The sequence below is a fragment of the Pelophylax lessonae genome, assembly GCF_965119305.1.
Source record: "Pelophylax lessonae genome assembly, chromosome: 8".
Lineage (NCBI taxonomy): Eukaryota > Metazoa > Chordata > Amphibia > Anura > Ranidae > Pelophylax > Pelophylax lessonae.
This window is the reverse complement of record NC_138775.1, coordinates 57,841,499-57,866,542: the sequence shown is the minus strand read 5'-3', so window position 1 is coordinate 57,866,542 and position 25,044 is coordinate 57,841,499. Positions and strand designations below refer to the sequence as shown.

General features: G+C 44.2%; 1 protein-coding gene across 1 annotated transcript in view; it reads left to right on the top strand.

Moving 5' to 3' along the window:
• SUCLG2 (succinate-CoA ligase GDP-forming subunit beta) overlaps positions 1-25,044 on the top strand; it is a 444,050-nt gene that overhangs the window by 243,237 nt on the left and 175,769 nt on the right. The window lies entirely within an intron of this gene.

Sequence of the window (25,044 nt, the reverse complement as noted above, 5' to 3'; positions counted from 1 at the left end):
CCAAAATATTAAAAAATTTTGATTTTTACATTTTTTTTGGGGGGAATTTCATATAAAAAAAAGGGAAAATATTGCTATTTTTGCAAAATTTACGCTCTTTTTTTGTTTATAGCGCGTGATCAAAAAATCGCACAGGTGATCAAATACCGCCAAAAGAAAGCTCTGTTTGTGGGAAAAAAAGGACGCCAAATTCGTTTAGGTACAGCGTCGCACGACCGCGCAATTGTCCGTTAAAGTCACGCAGTGCCGAATCGCAAAATACCCTCTGGTCGTTTAGCAGCCAAATCCTCCGGGGCTTAAGTGGTTAAAGGGTAATTCCACTTTTGTGGGGGAAAAAAAGTCGCAAATAAAGAAAAAACAATATAGTATATACAATTGTGACACAAATCATATTGTAATTGAATGTTATTAAAAATTACCTTTACTTTTCAGTGTGCAGCTATGGTAATTTTCTGAAAATGCAATGCAGTATGGCTACCTGGAGTTGTTCTGTACTCAGAATGTATACTGACCACACCTAAGAAACATAATTTCCTTCTTGTGTGATTGGCTCACTAATTTTCCCAGAAGTCTGCACTAAGATGCAAGTCAGATTTCTGGCATCCCCTGCAACAAAAATGTCATTTTTGGTGAGATACTCCCAATAGGAACACGTCTAAAGGGATGCAGGCCCAGCAGAATTCCTCATTAGAGCCCTGCAACTGCCACAGCTGATAGATAATTATGAAACCACTCCCATTAGACCCACCCAGCACAGAGGCACAAACAGTGATTTCTTCAGAATAACAAAAGGTAGGAATCTGCAAAAAAAGGGAATGTTGTTTTCTCAACAAAAGTGGAGTTGCGCTTTAAGGTGATTGTAAAGTCTCGTTTTTTTTTTTTTTTTTTTTATAATAACAAACATCTTATACTTACCTCCTCTGTGCATTTGGTTTTGCACAGAGCACCCTGGATCATCTTCTTCTTGGCTCCCTCCTTCCCTCCTATTGATTGCCCCCACAGCAAGCAGCTTGCTATGGGGGCATCCAAGCCGAGCTGCAGCTCCGTGTGACCATTCAGACATGGATCAAAAATGTATTCAGCGGGGTAGGCATGAAGGGGGCCAATGAGTCGAGGGTGAAAGATGCCAAAGTGACACCCCGGCTAACTAGGCCATCATGAATGCACCGCTGAGTTCCATGGAGGGAAAAGGAGGGGCAAAGGATTTTAATGGTGCCATAAAAATTAGACTTACAACAAAAGCATATAGATATTATATTGGTTAACCACTCTACTACCGCTCACAGTAATACTACTGCGGCAGAGTGGCTCGTTCCCGTCCAGTCACGTAGTATTAACGTGACTGGACTCCTCCCCTTCTGGGCGGCGCTTGCGCGCCGCCGGAGGCTCGCTCCCGCTGTTTTCATTCACAGCGGGAGTCGGGCCAGGGGAGGAGCAGCGGCGATCGCCGCTGCTCTTACCCGATCGTCGGGGATCGAGTCTGGAGATCCGCCCGCTGTGTCTAAACACAGCGGGCGGATCTCCATAGTGACAGGGAGTGACAGATCGGACTGTTCAGCATAGCTGGACATCCGATCTGTCCATGAATCACATAGTCACCTCCCCCCCTACACGTCAGTAAGCACCAGGCATACATTAACCCCTCCCTCTCCAATAAAATTAACCCCTTCCCTGCCAGTGTCATTTTTACAGTAACAGTGCATATATATAGCACTGATTACTGCAGTAATGTCACTGGTACCCCCAAAAGTGTCAAAAATGTCAGTCAGGGGTCCGGTCTGTCCGCCGCAATGTCGCAGTCCCGCAAAAAAAATCGCAGATCGCCGCCATTACGCGTTAAAAAAAAAACACCAAAAATGACAGAAATCTTTCCCTTTGTTAGTAAACGCAATAACTTTTGCGCAAACCAATCAAAATACGCTTATTGCGATTTTTTTTACCAAACATATGTAGCATAAAACAAATTGGCCAAAAACTTTTAAAAAAATTGGTTTTTACATCTTTTTTGGGGGGAATTTCATATAAAAAAATGTGAAAAATATTGTTATTTTTTCAAAATAAACGCTCTTTTTTTGTTTATAGCGCAAAAAGTAAAAATCGCACAGGTGATCAAATACCACCAAAAGAAAGCTCTGTTTGTGGGAAAAAAAGGACGTAAATTTCGTTTGGGTACGGCGTCGCACGACCGCGCAATTGTCAGTTGAAGTCGCACAGCGCCGAATCGCAAAAAGTGGCCTGGACGGAAGACAGCAAAATCCTCCGGTTGTAAAGTGGTTAAAAAATATATCAATTTTATTCAAAAAGAGGGACATTCAATCAATAAAAGATTCTATGAGTATCATCCATAATACATATGCCATATATAGGTTGTGCATCAAAGGCATCAACAACACAGTAGTCCAGCTTATTAGTCCATGGTCCACCTTTATATTAATGTATTGTTATTGATGCCTTTGATGCACAACCTATATATGGCATATGTATTATTGATGATACTCATAGGATCGTTTTTTTGATTGAATGTCCCTCTTTTTGAATAAAATGTATATTTTTTAACCAATATAATATCTATATGCTTTTGTTGTAAGTCTAATTTTTATGGCACCATTAAAATCCTTTGCCCCTCCTTTTCCCTCCATGGAACTCAGTGGTGCATTCATGATGGCCTAGTTAGCCGGGGTGTCACTTTGGTGTCTTTCACCCTTTAGTCTTTGGCCCCTTTCATGCCTACCCCGCTGAATACTTCATGGATCATTTTTGATCTCTATCTGGATGAAGGTGCCCATATTATCTCTCTATTACATAGCCCGGTGCATTAGTAATTTCATTCAGACACGGAGCTGTCTTTTGGCCCCGCCCCCCTCTCTCTCCTCATTGGCTCACTGACTTGGCGCCGCGGCTGTATCTCAGCCAATCAGGAGGGAGAGTCTCAGGACAGCCGAGGGACTCGTGGACATCGCTGGACAGAGAGGGGGCACAGGTAAGTATTAGGGGGTCTGCTACACACAGAAGAATTTTTTATCCTAATGCATAGAATACATTAAGTTAAAAACCTTCCTGACTTTACAACTCCTTTAATGCAGAGATTGCATTCAAGTGTAAGTCCACCCTAACACTAAAATCCCTGCATCTACAGACATACATCCACGTTCTAAAACTAACCTATCTAGCCCTGTAAAGAAGAAATCGCTATACATACCTTTTTTGAAGCCGATCCAATCAGGTTTCCAGCGGCAGAAGCTCTGCAGAGGACACGGCCGACAACGGGTGTAAAATAAATGGGAAGTGACATCACCCATAGACTTCCTAGGGGGCTTCCATTGTCTGCTGTGTCCTCTGCACTCGCCTACACAGCGAAGCCGCTGCCGACAGCTCAGCATGGAATCGGGTCGGATCTGCCTAAAAAAAAGGTAACTATACGGATTTCTTCTTTACAGGGCTAGATAGGTTTGTGTTCGATCCTGGGTAACTGTAGATGCAGACAATTTAGTGTTATGGTGGACTTCTACTTTAAGGTAAAAAAAAAAAAAAACACTTTAAAGTGGAACTTCACTCTCTCAATCAGCATGGGTTGTTTGTAATCCTTATACTGAAATCCATCTGCTCTTGGCTCAGGCATACAATCAGGAGAGAGTGCTTAGCTGAGAAAGTCACTCCTTCAGAAGAAAGGAAAAAAAAATGTCTGTGAAGACTCCTTGGATGTATGGCATCATTTTGGCCTAGGCCAAAGGCCGCAAAGCAACTGAAGAAATGTAAAAAAGTTTAAGACAAGAAAATATAATATACCTTCCTATCTATTTACTAATGTTAGCAGCATAAGCATTAAAATAGTTAAAGCGGAGCTCCGTCTGCTAAAAGTGATAAAACTCAGCAGCTACAAATAGTGCACGCAAGTTACCGCAAGTCTTATTTGCCTTGAATTCATGGTAGTGGAAAATTTGAACCCTAGTCCTTAATAAAAATTTAGACTCTTTATTTTATTTTTTTTAAGTCCTTGACATAGTAAATAAAGAAAATCTATTCCAAAAAGCTCTACGTGCTCCCTTAAAGGCCACTTCAGAAATCTGTGATCCATTGTTGCGTGTCACTGCATTCACATACATTGGGGTAGAGTTACCAAAACTGGAGAATGCAACATCAGGTGCAGCTGTGCATAGTAACCAATCAGCTTCCAGGTTTTATTGTCAAGGCTTAATTGAACAAGCTGAAGTTAGAAGCTGATTGGCTACCATGCACAACTGCACCAGATTTTGCCCTTTCCAGTTTTAATAAATCAACCCCATATAGTGTTAAGGCAGATCATTGCAGTATTGTCAGTCCTGCTTGCTTTCTCCCCTGCTGGACTACGCAACACCTCTTTTTTATATTATCCACTTGCCACCAAATCATATACCTAGTACATCATTTGCCTTCAAGGGGTTGTACCAGGATGATATCTGCAGCTGCAAGCATCATCCTGGTACCGCTTTTTAAAGCCAACGGTCAGCTCTCTTGTAATAGCAATCAGAGTGGCTAACTAGCCGCTCAATTGCCGGGAGACGGGGACAACCCAAGCTAATACGCAACACATCCGCCAGCTAATCGGAGACCCATACAAAGCCGGGATCCGCTTTGATCGGGTCTCTGCTATGATATCACAGAAGTGATGACATAACCTCAATTTACTTTGATGTCAACTGCACCATTTTTTTGAAAATCGAAAATATTCAGAAATGCTGATCTTGGTGTTTTGAATGTTTTCAAGGGCAGAAGAGGGATTTAGGGTCTTGTAGACCCCAAATCTGTCGATAAAGAGTGCCTGTCACAAGGAATGTTAACATCCTTTGTGACAGCAGTTAAAGTGCCCATGTCCCCCATGCTAGCACGCAAAGGTGCACACGTGTATGGATCCTATACGCGTGCAAACAGTGATTGTCTCGCACATGAGGTATTGCCGCGAACGTCTGTTAATGGGCAGTAATTTTAGCACTAGACAACCTGGTCTTCCAGTGGGTATGGAGATGTGGGTGAGATTTAGGGCTCATTTACACGGTCAGAAAACAGTTGGGAGCATGAAATTGCCTTGGTATGCTGACTCCTTAAGAGTTCCCTTAACTGGAACTAAGGGGCCAAGCCCAACCCCTGAAAAACAATCCATAATCCCCCTTCTACCAAGTAATTTGAGTTCTGATCTCAACCTGATAGAACACCTTTGTGATGAATTAGAGCGGCGACTGCGATCCAGGCCATCTCTCCAACATCAGTGCCTGACCTCGCAAATGCGCCCCTCCACCAAATGTTTTGAACCAGTGCACAAATCAAGGTCCATAAAGACATGGATGAGCAAGTTTGGGGTGAGGAACTTGACTGGCCTGCACCTCAACCCGATAGTACACCTTTGGGATAAATTAGAGCGGAGACTGCGAGCCAGGCCTTCTCGTCCAACATCAGTGCCAGAACTCACAAATGTGCTTCTGGAAGAATGGTCAAACATTCCCATAGACACACTCCTAAACCTTGTGGACAGCCTTTCCAAAAGAGTTGAAGCTGTTATAGCTGCAAAGGGTGGGCCAACTCAATATTGAACCCTACGGACTAACACTTGGATGCCATTAAAGTTCATGTGCGTGTAAAGGCAGGCATCCCAATACTTTTGACAATATCATGTATATGCAAAAATGTGTGCTGCTTTTAGCTTTACAGAAAAAAAATTGGGCACCCCTGCAACCGGAGATCACAGATCTGCACATCTTATGTGCATAACTGCATGATATACAAGTACAAGCCTAATGTGTAGCCATTTATTTTAAGGTAAGAAGAATTGTACAAGTCAAAACGCTGTGCTCATCTAAATGCTAGTACTTTAGATGTATATTTCACGCAGGATCTTCTGCTATCTCTGCCAGCAAGAACTTGCGTTCCCTGCAGAAAATACACCTATGCCCATGTGAATAAGGCCTTATGTATAATTCAGCAGTCGAGAACTCAGGACTGACAGTACTGCTTGGGATTTAACAGCAGAAAAAATTGGGGAAAGGATATCGGACTGTACAGAGAGGAGCATCAACTCAATTAATAAAAAGTTACATATTTTATTTAGATAGCAAACATTAAAAAACTGTATATGTTATCTTACACACAGATCTCAAGGTAAAAAGTACTGTGTGGTTTTCATAGTCCCTGATGAAGCATTGGCGAAACGTGTTGGCACCTGAGGACCTAACACACTAGTGCTCATTTCTCTTGCCTTTTAAACACATGCAGGAAACTGCTTTATGTAGCTTCTGTACTTTTAAATGAAGATGGATATGTTGGCATCAATGTTTTTTAATGTTTGATATCTAAACAAAACTTGTAACTTTTAATTAACGAGGTGGTAAACCCTCTCTATAATGTGTACCTATAGGTAAGCCTATAAAAAGGCTTACCTATATGTACTGTAAATATCTCCTAAACTTGCACTATTTAGGAGATATTTGCTTTTAATGCAGCCGTTTACGTCATCAGCGCATGCGCTCTGAAGGAACGGCCACCCGTGCCGTTCCTTCAGAGCCCTGTGCCATGAATGGCGGCTTCCTTGCGCATGCGCGGGAGTGATGTAATCGCGCCTCCGGCCAATCGGATGGCAAACCGAACATGTCAGCCGTCCTGTCACTGAGCGGGCGACACTGCGAGGACTTGGTTCTAAGGTAAGTATTTCATAATTAGCTAGTATGCGATGCATACTAGCTCATTATGCCTTTGTCTTACAGGGTGTTTTTTTTTTTTTTGGGAGGGTTTACTTCCTCTTTTTAAAGTGGAGTTCCGCCTCACCCTCCAAAAATTAAAAGTCAGCAGCTACACATACTGTAGCTGCTGACTTTAAATATTAGGACACTTACCTGTCCTGGAGTCCAGCGATGTTGGCACCGCAGCTGATGTTTCAATCGGCTGTCGGGTGCTGCCGCCGCCATTGCCGGAAAGAAAACCCCACAGTGAAGCCTTGTGGCTTCACGGGCGGGTCCCTACTGTGCATGCGCAAAGCGCTCTGCGCATTCCTACTGACTCGGTGGCGGAGGAGGAAGGAGGGGGGCCAAGCTTCCAAGGGACGGCGCCGCGACGCTATATCCTGGAAGTGGGGAAGGGTACTTGTCAAAAACCGATACCCGTCCCCCCCTTCCCCCCTAAAAGGTGCCAAATGTGGCACCGGAGGGGGGGGAGAGGCAACAAAAGAGCGGAAGTTCCACTTTTGGGAAGGAAGGAGGGGGCCAAGCTTCCAAGGGACGGCGCCGCGACGCTGTATCCTGGAAGTGGGGAAGGGTACTTGTCAAAAACCGATACCCGTCCCCCCCTTCCCCCCTAAAAGGTGCCAAATGTGGCACCGGAGGGGGGGGAGAGGCAACAAAAGAGCGGAAGTTCAACTTTTGGGTGGAACTCCGCTTTATTTGAGTTGATCCTCCGCTCTTTGGCCTGTACAGTCTGATATCCTTTTCCCAATTTTGTTCTATTATGTATGTAATACGGATGATGGCCATGAATGTCACACTAATATTCAAATACTGCTTGCATTAGTGCATCAGAGCTCATAACAAGAATTGAGGAGCTCACTTGACTTCTGGCAGGATCAACGTGTATTTTTCTGTACACGCAGCTTTATAAAAGAAACAAACACAAGGAAATGTGAATGTATTGCAGAGATGTTCTCAACCGGTTTTAATTTTGTCCAGACATAAAAATCAGCTGCCAGCGAGCTACAGCTATTTGCATAACAGATATGTTTATTAGACTGTGTATAACTAATATCAGCACAAGTACAATGAATTCTGTGAAGGTGGATTTTCACTCCGTCGCGTTCTGGAACCGTTTGGAATGCTATCGGTTACGGAGCAGCATTTTGTGCTCTGCATTCACACAGCAGCCTAATTTGATGTAGATTTTATGTTTGCCACCACAATTTGTATGCTTCGCAGGTCTCCTGGAGGTAGTGTTACAAACTGTTAATTATGTTTTATTGTACTAATCACGTTTTTAACAAGCAGCAGCAGTCATGTGCTTCCTAGCTTTGCATATTGAGAATTAAATTGTTGTACAAGCTCAATACAGCATGTACACATTAAATTTCTATTTAAAGCAGCAAGCGGGTGTAAACTGCGTTGTGAAAAATGGGAAAATATGTGCAAATGTTTACTAAGTAATACAGTAGCTTAAATTGTATTTAATCCCAATAACAAAAGTATAATAAACTGCAGATAACCATTTATGGAATCGGTGGTAGCTATGCCGCTCCAAGCTTGCCTATTCCCCGTATACCTCCAGCTGTTATCACGTGCACGCCCATTAGCGCTTCCCTACTCAGCTGTTCCGCTTGTCAAGTAGAAATGAATGGACCGCACACTGATGCTGTTACTCATGTAAAACCCACTTTCTCTAGCGCTCATCGACAGACGTAGTCCTCGGTGATACACCACCTTCGGGTTATGTTACCTCCGCAGGAGCAGGACTAGACAGGAAATTAAAAAGCTCTGGCCACACCCTAGGGGCAGTCCCAGAGGGTATATCCTCTCTCTCTCTGCCTCAGCAAATCAGTTATTTTCTGTCTAGTTAGGAGTAAGGACCTAGATACCTTGCTGGGATCTTAGGTCCTGGCAAGAATTTTTTTCTTAAAGGATTTTAGACAGCTTTTTTTCTCCAGTGTTCCTGTGAGATCTTCAAGCAAGAAAGCTGAACTGGGCGACGGGCTGGATGTTGAGATCCGGTGGTCACCCCAGTTCAGCCTACGAGCGCGTGCAGGCCATAGCTCCGCGCTGGGTCGGCCGCGACAAAGTCCCATTAAAAGGACTAAACCCGCGAGTTAAACGTCTCGCTGAAACGCCAAAGACCATGAGTCACGGCGTTCGTATCGGTCGACAGCCCTCCCGCCCCGGTGGAGAGGGGTACTGTCAGGAGTTGGTGCCCGCCTGGTTCCGGTATGGTGAGTAGTATGTTCCCCCTTTCCCTCTGACGGGTTTTGTGGTGAACGCGGGCCCCTCTCTGTATGGTAAGAAAGAGTCCTTTCTATCCTATAACATGTCACAGATCCTCCTACTTTGAGTGTGATTTTTTGTGTACAAAAAGCCAGGAGGCTTGGTTTGGGAGCTAACAATCTATTGTATACATGTTTAAAAGATGTAATCTGTGGCATTCTGGGAATCTTATGGGTTAAGTATAAGCTACCTACCAGTCAGAAGCCACGGACATGTAGACTGCCTTCCAAATCAGATCTCCAGCTATTAGCAGGCCTCCCGAACGGCCATGCGGTCCGCCAGGGCCGATACCGCCAACCACGCCATATCCCCAGGCAGAGACAGTGTTGTGTGCCCTGCAGCACACCGCTATTCAGCAGGCCGCCGCCATTTTTTCTTGCAGGATCGCACGAGCCGCCATTTTGGCGTAGCCTCGTGTCTCCAGCATGGGGGCGGCCATGTTTGAGGTGATCCTACACCTCGTGGAGCTTGGGGGAGGCGCCGGAAGGCGTGCAGAGGGGCGGAGCCGCCTCCTTTCTTCCTGGGCAGCCAGCCAAAAGACTTCCTGTTTGTCAAGACAGCGCTGTAAGCTGTTGCAGTTTAACTCTGAGCATCAAGTGGTGAGCCTGGGGGTCTATCTCTCTCTCTCTCTCGATCGATAGCTAGCAGGTAACACTAAGGGGCTTTTTGTGGCGCTGGGGGTCAGAAAAAAAAAAAAAAAACGTTTTTTTCTTTACTTTTGAATTATATTATCCAGGAAGTAACTGGAGTTATCATGGACCCTGCCACACATATTCCCCCACCTGTTTCCCTCGGGGGGGCCTCGGGACCCGCCGGTGCACAGAGTATAGAGTCATTTACAGCAATTTTGGAGTCTATGGTGGCTCGGGTGGAGGCGGCCTGTCAGGGACGGGGGTCAAGGAAGCGACCCCCGCCTACCCCTATACCTGACACCTCTGACTCAGATTCAGAGATGGTCACGGCAGTTGCAGGTTCCTCTGCAAGGGCTGCTATCCCAGGTAAAGCCCCCTCAGAAAGTGAGGAGGACGCTTCTTCTCTTGCTATTATTCAGGAAGAAGCATTGGTGGACGCACTAGTTGTGGCAGTGCAAGAAACCTTAAAACTTGAGGCTTTACCGGCAGAGGCAACTGAAACAGAGATGCCTTTTGGTACTAATAAGCCCATCAAGACGGCAAAGGCTTTTCCTGTACCTAAATGTTTTGGTAATCAGATTAAAGGAGAATGGGAGCATTCTAAACGTACCTTTACTATTTCCAAGCGTATTGCTAGACGCTATCCGTTTGAGGAATCCATCATTAAGAAATGGACGGTACCACCAATCGTGGATCCGCCTATTTCCAGGCTGAATAAAGCCACGGTTATTCCAGTGGAGGACACTTCGTCCTTTAAGGATCCGGTGGATCGAAAGATAGAAGCAGAGTCCCGCACTATCTTTTCTCTGATAGGGTCAGCATTTAGACCAGTAATCGTTATTGGTCTAGTTTCCCAGACACTTACGGAATGGGCGAAAATGGTACGCCAAGATCTTAGGGGAAAAGATATTCCCCAGGAGACATCTGATTTGATGGAACAGATCATACAAGGGCTACGGTTTATCTGTGACGCAGCCTTGGACACTACTCCCCTATTAGGGCATGCATCTAAGTTAGCAGTGATCCTCAGACGTGTGCTGTGGTTAAAATGCTGGTCAGCTGACCTAGGTTCCAAAAAGACCTTGACCAATCTCCCTTTTCAGGGGAATCGTCTATTTGGGGCCAACCTAGATGAAATCATTAAGGATGCCACTGGGGGCAAGAGCACTTTTTTGCCACAGGCTGCAAAAGCTAAGGGACCTCGCAACAAGCGAGGACCTTTCTTTACCGCCCATAAAGGGCGCCCGGCTGGTACTAGCGGGAAAGGCAAGACTCCTCCAGGAGGGTTCAAGAAGGGCTGGTCGGACAAGCAGGGGACCAACCCAGCCAAACCCGAAGTAAAGGAGTACACAGCCTGAAGGTGCGCCCCCACCCGGTTTCAGGGTGGGGGGACGTTTTCACCGGTATTCAGGACATTAGATCGAGCATCAACCACTACTACCGGTGCGATTCTTCCCTTCCAACATTTAAGTACCACAGGAAGCGGTAGTTACCGTTCCCTGAAAAGATCTTTTCCTTTACCTTTTCCTAAGATTAGTCCCGATACCTCACAGGAATCGGATCTGGTTGACCAGATAGGCCAAGTAGCCTCTAGTCGGGTGACTTCGGTCCCTGAGGTTCAACCAGAAAAGATCACCTTTCCTGATAACTATCAGGTATCTGATAAATGTGTGGGAACAGAAAACGACCAGACTTTCTCGGATGGTCGGGGCCAGATAGCTCTAGGGACGCCTGGTTCAGATCCAATCAGCGCCAGTGGTCCTAGAAATTCTAGGCTGGCCTCCTCAAGCCGGCCTGGCCGACTTGGACATGTTAGTCGCAGACGTTCCGTGGGAACTTCGTCTCAGGGAGTGTCTGTGGTCTCAAGGACCAATTTACCTTCGTGCTTTACAGTCGCTGGTTTTAATGGCCTGGCCATTGAGACCCAAGTACTGAAGGACAGAGGTTTGTCTACTTCAGTCATTCCTACCCTTATTAAAGCAAGGAAAGCGACTTCCAGCAAAGTCTATTATCACACATGGAAGACTTATATTGCGTGGTGCGAATCTTTAGGATTTCCTCCACGTACCTATTCGGTGTCTCGAATATTGGCCTTTTTGCAACAAGGGGTTGAGCAGAAGCTAGCCTTGAGCACCATCAAGGGTCAAGTTTCAGCATTAGCAATCTTCTTTCAGAAGCCTTTAGCTACCAAATCCTTGGTGCGGAATTTCATCCAGGGGGTGCGGCACCTGGCTCCTCCAGTCCGCGCGCCCTTACCGCCCTGGGATCTTAATTTGGTTTTGTCGGTTCTACAGAAACCTCCCTTTGAAAACATCAGGGAGATTCCCTTGCTTACTTTATCCCAGAAGGTGGCCTTCTTGGTGGCTATTACTTCTGCTCGCAGGGTGTCAGAACTGGCTGCATTATCATGCCAGTCACCATACCTAGTGATTCATAGGGATAAGGTAGTACTTCATCCTAAGCCATCTTTTCTTCCCAAGGTGGTTTCAGATTTTCATCTGAATGAAGATATTGTACTACCTTCCTTGTGTCCTCAGCCCAAGCATCATCGGGAACATGCGTTGCATTCCTTAGATGTGGTTCGGGCAATCAGGGTATACCTGAAAGCTACGGAATCATTCCGTAAGACGGATTCACTTTTTGTGATCACGGATGGCCCCAGAAAGGGTTTGCCTGCATCTGCCGCGACCATTGCCAAATGGATTAGACAAACGGTGGTACAGGCTTATTCTATTAAGGGTCAGAGTCCTCCGTTCCCTGTTAGGGCGCACTCCACTCGAGCGCTCAGTACTTCCTGGGCCTTTCGCCATCAGGCGTCAGTGGTCCAGGTATGTAAGGCGGCCACCTGGTCGTCGGTACATACCTTTACAAAATTCTATAAAATTGATGTGACGGCATCGGCGGATGCCTCATTTGGCCGCAAGGTTTTGCAGGCCGCAATTTGAGGAGACCGGTGGTCTACCTCGAGGGTTTTTTTCTGTTTGAAAAAAAAAAAAAAAAAAGATTTGTTTTCCCTTTTTTTGTTGAGTCTCATCATTAAGGATGAGCATTGTAAACTTCTAGTTGGCACCGGTTGGGCCTTCTAGATTGGGATTTGATTTTCATTTTCCCACCCCTCAGTTGTGATACTGCTCTGGGACGTCCCGAAGGTGGTGTATCACCGAGGACTACGTCTGTCGATGAGCGCTAGAGAAAAATGGATTTTTGTAAAATCTTACCGTAAAATCCTTTTCTCTTAGCTCATCGACAGACGTAGTCCCCGCCCCTCTGTTTTGGAGTTGGGTTGGGTTAAATTCTCTAAGCACTGCTTTTTCACATAACTGATTTGCTGAGGCAGAGAGAGAGAGGATATACCCTCTGGGACTGCCCCTAGGGTGTGGCCAGAGCTTTTTAATTTCCTGTCTAGTCCTGCTCCTGCGGAGGTAACATAACCCGAAGGTGGTGTATCACCGAGGACTACGTCTGTCGATGAGCTAAGAGAAAAGGATTTTACGGTAAGATTTTACAAAAATCCATTTTTAAAGTAGTTGTAAATTATCTTTTTTTAAAATGAAAAAAAAACAAACATGTCATACTTACCTGCTCTGTGCAATGGTTTTGCACAGAGCAGCCCCAATTCTCCTCTTCTGGGGTCCCCTGCCGGCGCTCCTTGCTCCCCCCATTAAGGTAAAAAATATGCTTTTAGTGCCGATTCATACATATGCGTTGCGGGAACCCTGCAAATCCACTTGCGGGTTCCCGCATCACACTCGACTCGCAGGCAGTTCACACTGCCATATGCGAATCGCTGGGGGTGTCAATACAAAGTTAATGACACCCCTAGATCAGTTCGCATATCGCAGTGCGAACTGTCAGTTCAGACATGAATGGGATCGCATAAGTGTGAACACCCATGCTATTCGATTCTGGTGCGGACCAAAAAAAGGGTCCTGTGATGACTTTGGTCCAAATGCGATGCAAATTCAGCCCTACAATTCGCAACGCACAGACATTGCATGTGATTTGCAGAGCAGTGCACTGTAAACCGCATGTGATGTCTGACATCACTGAAGTGTGAACCAGCACTTAGAACCACTTAAATATAATAGAGAATTCACAACATATAGTCTCAATCGTCCACCTCCCGCTCCAATGTGTTTCACCCCAATCATGGAGAACATGATTAAGACCTTTGTGGGGTGAAATGCGTCACAGCAGTGGATGGACAGGCTAGACTTTGTTTTGAATCCTCATATTGCAGCTGTTACTTAGATGTGATGTCTGTATAAGTTTTCTTTTTCAAGTTTTTTTCCTCTTTAAAGTAGAAGCAGGAATACAGAACTCTGTCTTCCTTCAGTTAGGCCACCCCCCACACAGTTAGAAAGCACTACTTAGAAGCACACTTAACCCTGATGTTAAACCATTCCCTGCCAGTTTCATTTATACAGTGACAGTCCTTTTTTTTTTTTTAGCACTGATCACTTTATTAATGTCACTGGTCCCCAAAAAGTGTCACTTAGTGTCCGATTTGTCTGCCACAATGTTGCAATCCTGTTAAAAATCGCTGATTGCTGCCTATACTAGTAAAGAATTTTATTTATTTTTTTTAATTCATAAATCAATCCCATAGTTTGTAGACGCTATAACTTTTGCGCAAGCCAATCAATATACACTTATTATGATTTTTTTTTCTTTACAAACATTTGTAGCAGACTACATATTGGCCTAAATTGATAAATTAGATTTGATTTTTTAAATTTTTTTATTGGGTATGTTTTTTATATTAGAAAGTATAAAATATATATTTATATGTAATTTTTTTTTTATTGCGCAAAAAAATTAAAACTGCAGAGGGGATTAAATGCCACCAAAAGAAAGTTCTATTAGTGGGAAGAAAAATAGACATACATTTTATTTGTGTACAGTGTCGCACGTCTGCACAATTGTCAGTTAGGGTAAAGTAGTGCCGTATCGCAAAAAAATGGCCTGGTCAAAAGGGGGTTAAAAAACCTTCCGAGGCTGAAGTGGTTAATTGAACAAGCTGAAGTTAGAAGCTGGCTACCATGCACAGCTGCACCAGATTTTGTACTCTCTAATTAGTAAATCAACCCCTTGGTGTCCTTTGTGTGTTTCTTCCATTTCTGTGCAGTAAGTGTCCATTCACACTGGTACGACTTGTCAGGTGACTTGGTCAGCCTGACAAGTCGTGCACCATCGCTCCCATTGTGTAGTACAGGAGCCGTTCTAATAGGAGCGACACAAGTCGCTCCGACTTAGAAAAAGGGTCCTGTACTACTTCGGGGCAACCTGGAGGCAACTTGCATAGACATTCATGTTATGAAGTCCGTGCAAGTCGCGCCAAAGTCGCGCTGCACGCAATTTCACAGGTCGCCCCCGATGTCGGAGCGACTTCATGTGAACGGGGTCACTGCTGCTCTCTTTCCTTGTGCAGGATGACTGGTCTTGTCTCCACCCCCTCCTGTTTGCTGCTGGCAGCCTGTAGTGGGTGGGACTTACTGGATCCCTCCCACAGCTCTGGCTTTTGCATAGGCTATGTACTAAGGTGTTATCTGGGTTTGCAAAAGCTTTAGGTGCACATACAGCAGCCTTCTATCCTTTGTGGCTATTGAACAGTATATTTCAATGAAAACGTTTGTGACTGAAGTTCAGTTTTCATTGCAGTGGTACATTTAAAACTATAGTGTCAGGAAGTGAAAGATAAAACTGTCACTACACATTGGTGTTAAAGGGTTTGTTCACCTTTTCATAAACAAATGAAATAGTGAATGAACACTGTACACCAGGGGTACCAAACTCCATTTCATTGCAGGCCACATAAACAGTATGGTTGCCCTCAAAGGACCGGTTGTATCTGGAGTGCGCTACATATGGGGTGCAGGGTTCAGGAGTGCATTACGTACAGTGTGTAGTGTTCAGAAGTGTGTTATGTACAGAGTGCATGGTATAGGGTTGTGCTATGTACAGAGTACAGTTCCAGGGGTGCCCTATCCTATGCACAGTGCAGAATTTAGGGGTGCGCTATGTAGAGTGTAGGGTTTAGGGGTGTGCAACATACAGACTGTAGTGTTTAGGGGTGCGCTATATGTGCAACCCAAAAAACCACCCCCCCCCCCCCCCCCAAGCTTCCTCGCATCTCTCTCTCTACCTGGCCCGATCCCTGTATCTCCCTGTGTAGGCAGGTCTGCCTCGCGTTGCACGGAGATCGTTCTCTCTTTGCATGTTGGGATCTATTTGTTCCAGGAACCGCTGAGAGCAAGTTGTGCTATGTGAACACAGAAGGCTTTTGTGTTTACAAGTGACAGTGGGGAGCAGGAGCTGTGGGTGACAAGCCGGAGGTGATGGAATGGAGTTCAGACATGTTTCTGGCTGCAAAACTGGGTGCGAGTGCAACATGACCAGGCCTGGAGGGCTGGATTTGTCCCATGGGCCTCATGTTTGACAAATTTTGCACCCACCTTTTCACCTCTGTGGGTGATGGGCTGTCCACCCAGCTGGTACAGCAGTCTGGTTATTGGAAATCTCTCTTCTCCCTCTTGTTTCTGCAGGACTTCCAGGACACATCAGAGCAATTCTCTGTGATGGCGCTGACCAATCAGAATTGCTCTGCTCTGTCTAAAAAACGCTAAAGAAAGAAGAGGGAGAAGAGTGGATATTTCAAATCCCTGGCCCGCTGCATCGGCTGTGTGGGCACTGACAGCTCATCACTCAGAGGTACAGTGGGTACGGAAAGTATTCAGACCCCCTTAAATTTTTCACTCTTTGTTATATTGCAGCCATTTGCTAAAATCATTTAAGTTCATTCTTCTTCCTCATGAATGTACACATAGAACCCCATACTGACAGAAAAACACAGAATTGTTGACATTGTTGCAGATTTATTAAAAAAGAAAAACTGAAATATCACATGGTCCTAAGTATTCAGACCCTTTGCTCAGTATTTAGTAGAAGCCCCCTTTTGATCTAATACAGCCAGGAGTCTTTTTGCGAAAGATGCAACAAGTCTTTCACACCTGGATTTGGGGATCCTCTGCCATTCCTCCTTGCAGATCCTCTCCAGTTCTGTCAGGTTGGATGGTAAATGTTGGTGGACAGCCATTTTTAGGTCTCTCCAGAGATGCTCAATTGGGTTTAAGTCAGGGCTCTGGCTGGGCCATTCAAGAACAGTCACGGAGTTGTTGTGAAGCCACTCCTTCGTTATTTTAGCTGTGTGCTTAGGGTCATTGTCTTGTTGGAAGGTAAACCTTCGGCCCAGTCTGAGGTCCAGAGCACTCTGGAGAAGGTTTTTGTCCAGGATATCCCTGTACTTGGCCGCATTCATCTTTCCCTCAATTGCAACCAGTCGTCCTGTCCCTGCAGCTGAAAAACACCCCCACAGCATGATGCTGCCACCACCATGCTTCACTGTTGGGACTGTATTGGACAGGTGATGAGCAGTGCCTGGTTTTCTCCACACATACCGCTTAGAATTAATGCCAAAAAGTTCTATTTTGGTCTCATCAGACCAGAGAATCTTATTTCTCACCATCTTGGAGTCCTTCAGGTGTTTTTTTAGCAAACTCCATGCGGGCTTTCATGTGTCTTACACTGAGGAGAGGCTTCCGTCGGGCCACTCTGCCATAAAGCCCCGACTGGTGGAGGGCTGCAGTGATGGTTGACTTTCTACAACTTTCTCCCATCTCCTGACTGCATCTCTGGAGCTCAGTCACAGTGATCTTTGGGTTGTTCTTTAGCTCTCTCACCAAGGCTCTTCTCCCCCGATAGCTCAGTTTGGCCGGACGGCCAGCTCTAGGAAGGGTTTTGGTCGTCCCAAACGTCTTCCATTTGAGGATTATGGAGGCCACTGTGCTCTTAGGAACCTTAAGTGCAGCAGAAATCTTTTTGTAACCTTGGCCAGATCTGTGCCTTGCCACAATTCTGTCTCTGAGCTCTTCAGGCAGTTCCTTTGACCTCATGATTCTCATTTGCTCTGACATGCATTGTGATCTGGAAGGTCTTATATAGACAGGTGTGTGGCTTTCCTAATCAAGTCCAATCAGTATAATCAAACACAGCTGGACTCAAATGAAGGTGTAGAACCATCTCAAGGATGATCAGAAGAAATGGAAAGCACCTGAGTTAAATATGAGTGTCGCAGCAATGGGTCTGAATACTTAGGACCATGTGATATTTCAGTTTTTCTTTTTTAATAAATCTGCAACAATGTCAACAATTCTGTGTTTTTCTGTCAGTACGGGGTGCTATGTGTACATTCATGAGGAAGAAGAATGAACTTAAATGATTTTAGCAAATGGCTGCAATATAACAAAGAGTGAAAAATTTAAGGGGGTCTGAATACTTTCCGTACCCACTGTAAGTACAATAGAGGGAGGGGGGGGGGGTACAGTGCTAGTTCACCTTTCCATTTCTTTTAGTAAATACGTTAATATGACCTCATTGCAAATAATTGTGTGTGGTAAACGGGTTTCTTTTCTCAACTATGTGCAAGTTGCAGCATATTTTTCATGGTTAAAAAAAAAAAAATATTTGAAATATCAATTTCTGAATAATTACTTCCCTACTCTCCTGTTTTTACCTACATTCCGCAAGGTGGAATTAGCGTGTCTCGATGTTCTGTGTTTTCCAAGTGTGCTTCTGCTTTCAGCTGCCAATTTGCTGCAGTCAGGCGGATTTAGTGAACAAGGAATATGTCATGTGAAGTCTCCAGTGCATCGTAGAAATGCTTATATGATTGTAATAGTAAATAAGGGTGACAATATCTTTCACATTCTGCCGGTTCCAACCAAAGGCAAACCCAAATCCTCATGTAGTGTCTGCCAATTTATCTCCAGGTTTAGGAAAAATTCCTTTCTGGCTCTCAATTTCTCTCTAATTTGGCTAGCATTTAAAGATTGCGATTGGCTGTCAGGTTGATTCAGTGCCTTCGGTATTTTCTGATTCACTGACCCAGAACAAGTATACAAATTAAAAGTTCTGATTCTATCCTGACTGTCCCAATTTGCATGCCTGTTCCAGGTCAGTGTCTCAATTGAAAGAAGAAACTGCCAGGCGACTAGTATTATCCTTATACATGGATACCAGCAATGGCATCCTCTGTATTTTTTACAGTACACATTTACTGTAAAACCGCTGTAGATACATACACTCATGACCACTTTATTAAGTACACCCGGTTAGTACCGGGTTGGACCCCCTTTTGCCTTCAGAACTGTCTTCCATAGAGTCCTTTTGGGGGGGGGGGTGTCCCTTTGCTTCCTATCCTAGAGACAACATGTAATAAGAGTCATTCTAAAGGGAATTCCTATTTAGACAGTTGACACCTTAACGGTCCCCTTTGAAAATGTTAAATCTCTTCCTGTTTTATTGACAACTATAAAATGATGGATTCCCTTTCATTTGTTTTCCCTATTAACAGTGGTCCCCAAGGCAAATGAAGAGGGTGTATCGCCCCAGCAAGGGGACACAAACAGCAAGAAAAACTTGATACAGGGTATAACCATACCCTACTCTACCTTATCCAAAACAATAAGAAAACAAGTTTTGGCTTTAGATATATGTAACCTGTACCTGTTGGCAGCACGGTGAGAGTTAACACTCGGCTGCCATATATATGCATCTCTGGGGCTCTATAGCGTATCACAAAGTGCCATGCTAAACTATTCATCAATAGCAAACTGTGTTTCATACATATATCAAACAAAAAAAGATGACGAAAAATACCGTCCACATATTGTGAAAAATTTCACAATTGACAATATGCTGGAAATCCAGACATTGTGTGTCCCACTCCACAAGAATCACCACCACCACCACAGGGATACAGCAGAGGGTTACCATACAAATATGACCTTCAATTTATAGACAAGTAATATTAGGTATGATGTTAGCGATCCAGTCTTAGGAAGGCTCAGACCTGGGAACAGCCAACCAGAGATACCACCAGTAACTCGCACTCCCATGTGAACCATTCTTAAAACAAAAAGGGGAGACCAACGCTCCATATAGTGTAAAATCCAATAAAAAAAAGTTATTCTCATAAATATATTGAAGTCACATCAATTTGGCCAATTGCACTTCCTGGAACACTTCAGTAGTGTGATGAGGTCGTGTACTGTGGCTCCGCCATATGCGCTTTGTCAATCTTAAGGTGTTCCGAGTCCATGGGGCTCTGCTGCGCTCACTGCTCGTTTCCAGTATATATACAGCTCCTGGTCACCATTTACAATGAAGTCGGTGAAACAATAGTATGATCAGGAACTCTGCCTCCTGTTGCTAAAATTCACCAAGTGCTGTTGGCAACAGTTGGCAAGGGGTTAATATTGTTTGTAGAAAAGAATCATAGAATCCAATTTGTCGCACACAATAATGCATTTCAATCTTTTCCCTCAAACTAAAAACCTCAACTAAGATCTTCCTAAAGGCATGATACAAAATAATTCTGAAGCACACTTGAAACCACGTCTAATTCCTTTCTCTGCTCATTTTGGAACCTCTTTTGTAAATAATGTAATACAAAAAAAATAATTTGCTCAGTAATACTTCTGTGTTGGAAGTGGTCAGCTTATATTTGCATCCCTTTCACTCTTCATAATACCAATAAAATAAATCGCATTAGCAAACCAGTGTCTCCATCTTCACATGAAATGAGTATTTAAATTGCAGGCCGTGGCCATTTTGTTGGATAATTGTGATTCCTCTGCTTCGGAGGTCTGTGGTATGCCAATGTTTTGTAAGTAATCAATTCCGTTCAAAGCACGGTGTTAATGCTTTAAAAGCCCTAAATTGTGAGGGAGATAATGAATACGCTCTCCCGTGGAATTGCGAGCATATCTCTAGTCGCAGGTTAATGCTTCTGGTAGTGGCTGTTAGTGCCATAAATTAAGCTGTATGCCTAAATCCACATGTAGATAAGAATGGCTGGATCCCTGGATAATTAGAATTTCCATATTCTCTGTGTAAATATCCACTTTACAAACACGCTTTGCTTTCCTGCGTCTCTCATTTTCTCATTTTTATCCCATTTATTTTAGAGATGACAGGGTGCCTTTTGTAATGAATCCCTCTCATCTTTTTATAATACTACTCCTAGGAGACTTTTTACCTCGGGCAAGAAGAAATTGTGGCGAAATCCATCTGTTGCAGGTTGAGGCCTACCTGTAGTGGCCACCGCAAGCAGAAGTGTGCCTATGTTATTTGCCACCTGAGGCAAATGTTTTTTATACAATGTATATGCTACTTCTTTTGTGAATGGGCTGTCACCATAACTGGGATGCTCACTGAAGATCGTACTGACTTTTGAATGATCAGAGTGTGACGAACGCCTATTTGCTGGGACGTTCGCCATGGGTTACTGGAGGTGTGTGGAGGCCAGACTCCTGCCCTACGGACTTTCCCTGGCTTGTAGGGGACTGCACCTCTGTGTGGGGGGTATATGCTGGAGGACCATGGGATTGGTGTTGCTTTGGACACTGGAATCAATGTTACACGCCTAAAGCTGCCTGTTGCAGAAGAGGACTTCTCCACACAATGAGAGACTAAAGAGATGCTAATGACGTCAAACTCAGCTATTGTCTACTGTGGGGATGTGTATTGACATTTATAGTAAGGTGTTTTGAAAACGAAGACGGACAGTCTACGAGCCTACGTCTTCTGCTGTCATCTGTTTAGAGGTGGTTTTGTCTTTACACCTCTAGGAATACGTATTCGGCTTTGTTTTGGGGGCTTGTTGTTTGTTGAGTTAATTATGAGAATGTTGCAGTCTCATTCACCTATTGTCTCTTTCCAGATGACCAAGGTATGTTGACTATGTTCTGTATGCTTTTGCATATGATAATGAAATGCAACACATGAGACTGTATATATTGGAAGTGAGTTGTTGAATAAAGTGTCTCTTCTGTTTGACCCTTCATCGAGCTTAGGCTGATGTTTGGGGGGAATTGAGGGGCCAGGTCACTGCATCACATGAGATTCTGGAGACCTAAGACAGAAATACTTGGTCCAAGTATTGGGGATCTGTTACACAGAGAATATCTGTTCTTCCTGAGTCCAGCATCAATTTTCTATGCAGTAGACCCTAATTGGCAGACACTGCTCTCCCCTCTTTTCTCAGCCTCACTTCAGCTGTGCAGGGTATGACAGGAAGCTGATATAGAGAGGGCTGTAGGTACACATGTTAGATTTATCTAAAAATATATTTTTTCTTTCACCACTGACTTCCAGAAGATTTATTCCCCCCCCCCCCCTCATGACCACGCCGTTGTTTATATACGGCACTGCATTACTTTAGAGGAGAAGTATAGCCAAAGCTCGTTTTGGCTGTACTTCTCCAATGGATCACAGGAGTGCAATTTTCATTTGCATTTTCAGCAGTCAGCGGGCTGAAGCCACAGAGCCGGTCCAGGCTTGGGAAAGATTGCGACCATACGGTTGGGATCCGCTCATATGCTAATTTCTTCAAAAATTTAGGCCAATCTGTATTCTGCTACATATTATTGGTAAAAAAAATCACAATAAGCAAAAGGTATAGCATCTACAAACTATAGTATATATGCTGGAATTTTTATTTATTTTTATACTAGTAATGGTGGCGATCAGTCACTTAAAGCAGGACTGCAATATTTCGGTGAACAATCAGACACTAACTGACACTTTTGACACACTGTGGGAACCAGTGACACTAATGAAGTAATCGGTGCTAAAAATATGTAATGTAACGGTACTAACGATACTGGCTATAAAGGGGTAAAACATCTAGAGCATGGGTCTCCAAACTGTGGCCTGAGGCCAGATGTGGCCCTTTGCTAGCCCTTATCTGGCCCTTGGGGCAGTATATTTCTCCTACTGACACTAATAATGGGGCACTAATTCTTCCACTGATACCAATGATGGGATATTATTCCTCCTACTAAAAGGGGCACTGCTCCTTTCTTCTGTTGACCACCAACCCTGGGGCCATATTTCTTCTCTCTGATGCCAAGCCCAGAACATTTACTGCCCCTGCGGGCCATAATAAACTGGCCCTTTGTTTGAAAAGTTTGGAGACCCCTGATCTAGAGTGATCACAGGGTTAACTGTGTGCCTAGCAAGTGTTTCTGTGTAAACAATGGGAAGTGATGGATTGTATTCCCTTCTTTTTTAGGGACACAAAATCTCTTACTTCCCTTCTGTCAGAACAAAGTTCTGCCTTGTTTACATAGGCAGAGCTTCATTCTGTGTTTCTGCCAGACGATCGGTGGGTATCCAGTGCCCGGCACCAGCAGATCAGCTTTTGCTGTGAGTAATCACAGTAGAAGCCGCCCATAGGCAGAAGTACAGAATCACATATATATAAGTGATTCTGCACAGGAGGGCTGCCTGGAGCAGTATATCTGCTGTAGGGCGGTCCTTAAAGTGATTGTAAAGCTTGAATTGTATTTTCATTAAAATAATAAACATGTTCTACTTCCCTCCACTGTGCAGTGGTGTTGCACAGAGTGGCCGGGATCTTCCTCTTCTCGGGTCCCACATTGGCGCTCCTCACTCCTGTCGAGTGCCCCCAGCTTGCTATGGATGCGCCCGAGTTGAGCGCTGCTCTGTGTGTCCATACACACACACAGCTGTGGTTTGGCCCTGCCCTCTACTTCTCCTTAATGGCTCACTGGCTGTGATTGACAGCAGCGGGAGCCAATGGTTCCTGCTGCTCCAAAATGGCCAATCAGGACTGCGTGTGACTGTATGTGACTGCAGTGCATGTGGTTTCGGGTGCGCACGCGCGCTGGCGGAGCCGCGCACGCTCCCGCTGTGTTTAGACACAGCGGGAGGCGGGCCGCAGGAGGAGCAGCGGCGTTTGCCGCTGCCCTCCTGCGATCGTCTGAAAAACGGAGGGAAGACCCGCCTGCCTATTTAAACAAAGCAGGCGGTTCTTCTGTCAGACAGGCAGGGACAGATCAGCAGTTTCAGCCAAACTGGGATTTCTCTGTGCCTGTCACAGAACCCCCCCCCCCCCCACCCCACACAGTCAGCATACAGGCATACATTTAACCCCTTTGATCACCCCTAGTATTAACCCCTTCCCTGCCAGTGTCATTTATGCAGTAACAGTGCATATTATTTAGCACCGATTTACTGTATTAGTGTCACTGGTCCCCAAAAAGTGTCAAAAATGTCAGGGGTCCGATCTGTCCGCCACAATATTGCAGTCCCGCTAAAAATCGCAGATCGCCGCCATTACTACTAAAAATAAATAAAGAAGTCCAAAAATCTATCCCGTAGTTTGTAAACGCTATAACTTTTGTGCAAACCAATTAAATTACGCTTTTTGGGATTTTTTTTACCAAAAATATGTAGCAGAATACAAATTGGACTAAACTGATAAAAAAAAAAATAAAAAAAAAAAAATTATTGGGAATGTTTTATAGCAGAAAGTAAAAAATGTTTTTTTTTTTTAAATTGTCGCTCTTTTTTTGTTTATAGCGCAACAATCTAAAAACCGCAGAGGTGATCAAATACCACCAAAAGAAAGCTCTATTTGTGGGAAAAAATGGACATCAATTGTATTTGGGTACAGCGTCGCACGACCGCGCAATATTCCGTTAAATTAAAGCAGTGCCGAATCGCAATAAATGGCCTGGTCATTAAGGGGGTAAAACCTTCCGGGGCTGAAGTGGTTAATGCATTAGGAGAGTGTTGGTGTATTAGTAAAATTTTTATTCTATATGATTTGAGCTCTCTGATCTTCTACCTCCTTTTCTTGCTAGCTGCAGAAAGTGTACATTTGGAAACTAGGCCCTTTTCTATGCCGAATATTTTTATCTCATTCTTGCACTAGATATTTTTAGCGGGCAAAACTTTTTCGAGAAGAAAAAAGTTGTCATGACAACAGGTCAGTTAGCAGAACCATCAGTAAATGTACACGTTCACATTAATAAATTCTTGAAATATCACAATATACAGCAATGTCATGGCTTTATTGTAAAAATACCATATGTACAATTTATGATTTGAAAACAGCCCTCACCTCCACTGACATGCAAGGTCTCTTATGAGAGAAAGCATGCAGAAAGAGCGATGCCAAACAAATCCGCTGTAGGTGCGTTGTTCTAATGGTTTACCTTTCCCTTAGATAAGAAGATGAGAGGCTGCAGCAAGAGAGATGATACATGTGGGTCTGTGTTTGCAGACAGCTTAAAACATATAAACTTCTGTGCATTCATCGGGATTTACACTGCTGTGTCATCTAAGAGAAAGTTTTTTAATCCAAGAAGTAGACCGTAACCTTGGATCATGCCTAAACAAATATGCTGTTGGTCTTCTAGGGAGGAAGAAGGATGAACGCATAGTCGGGAAGGGGGGTGTACTGTGATCTATGTGAGAGAGATTAAATAATTTTGTTATATTATCATACAGTATTTTGCCAAAAATATTGGGATGCCTGCTTTTACACGCACATGAACTTT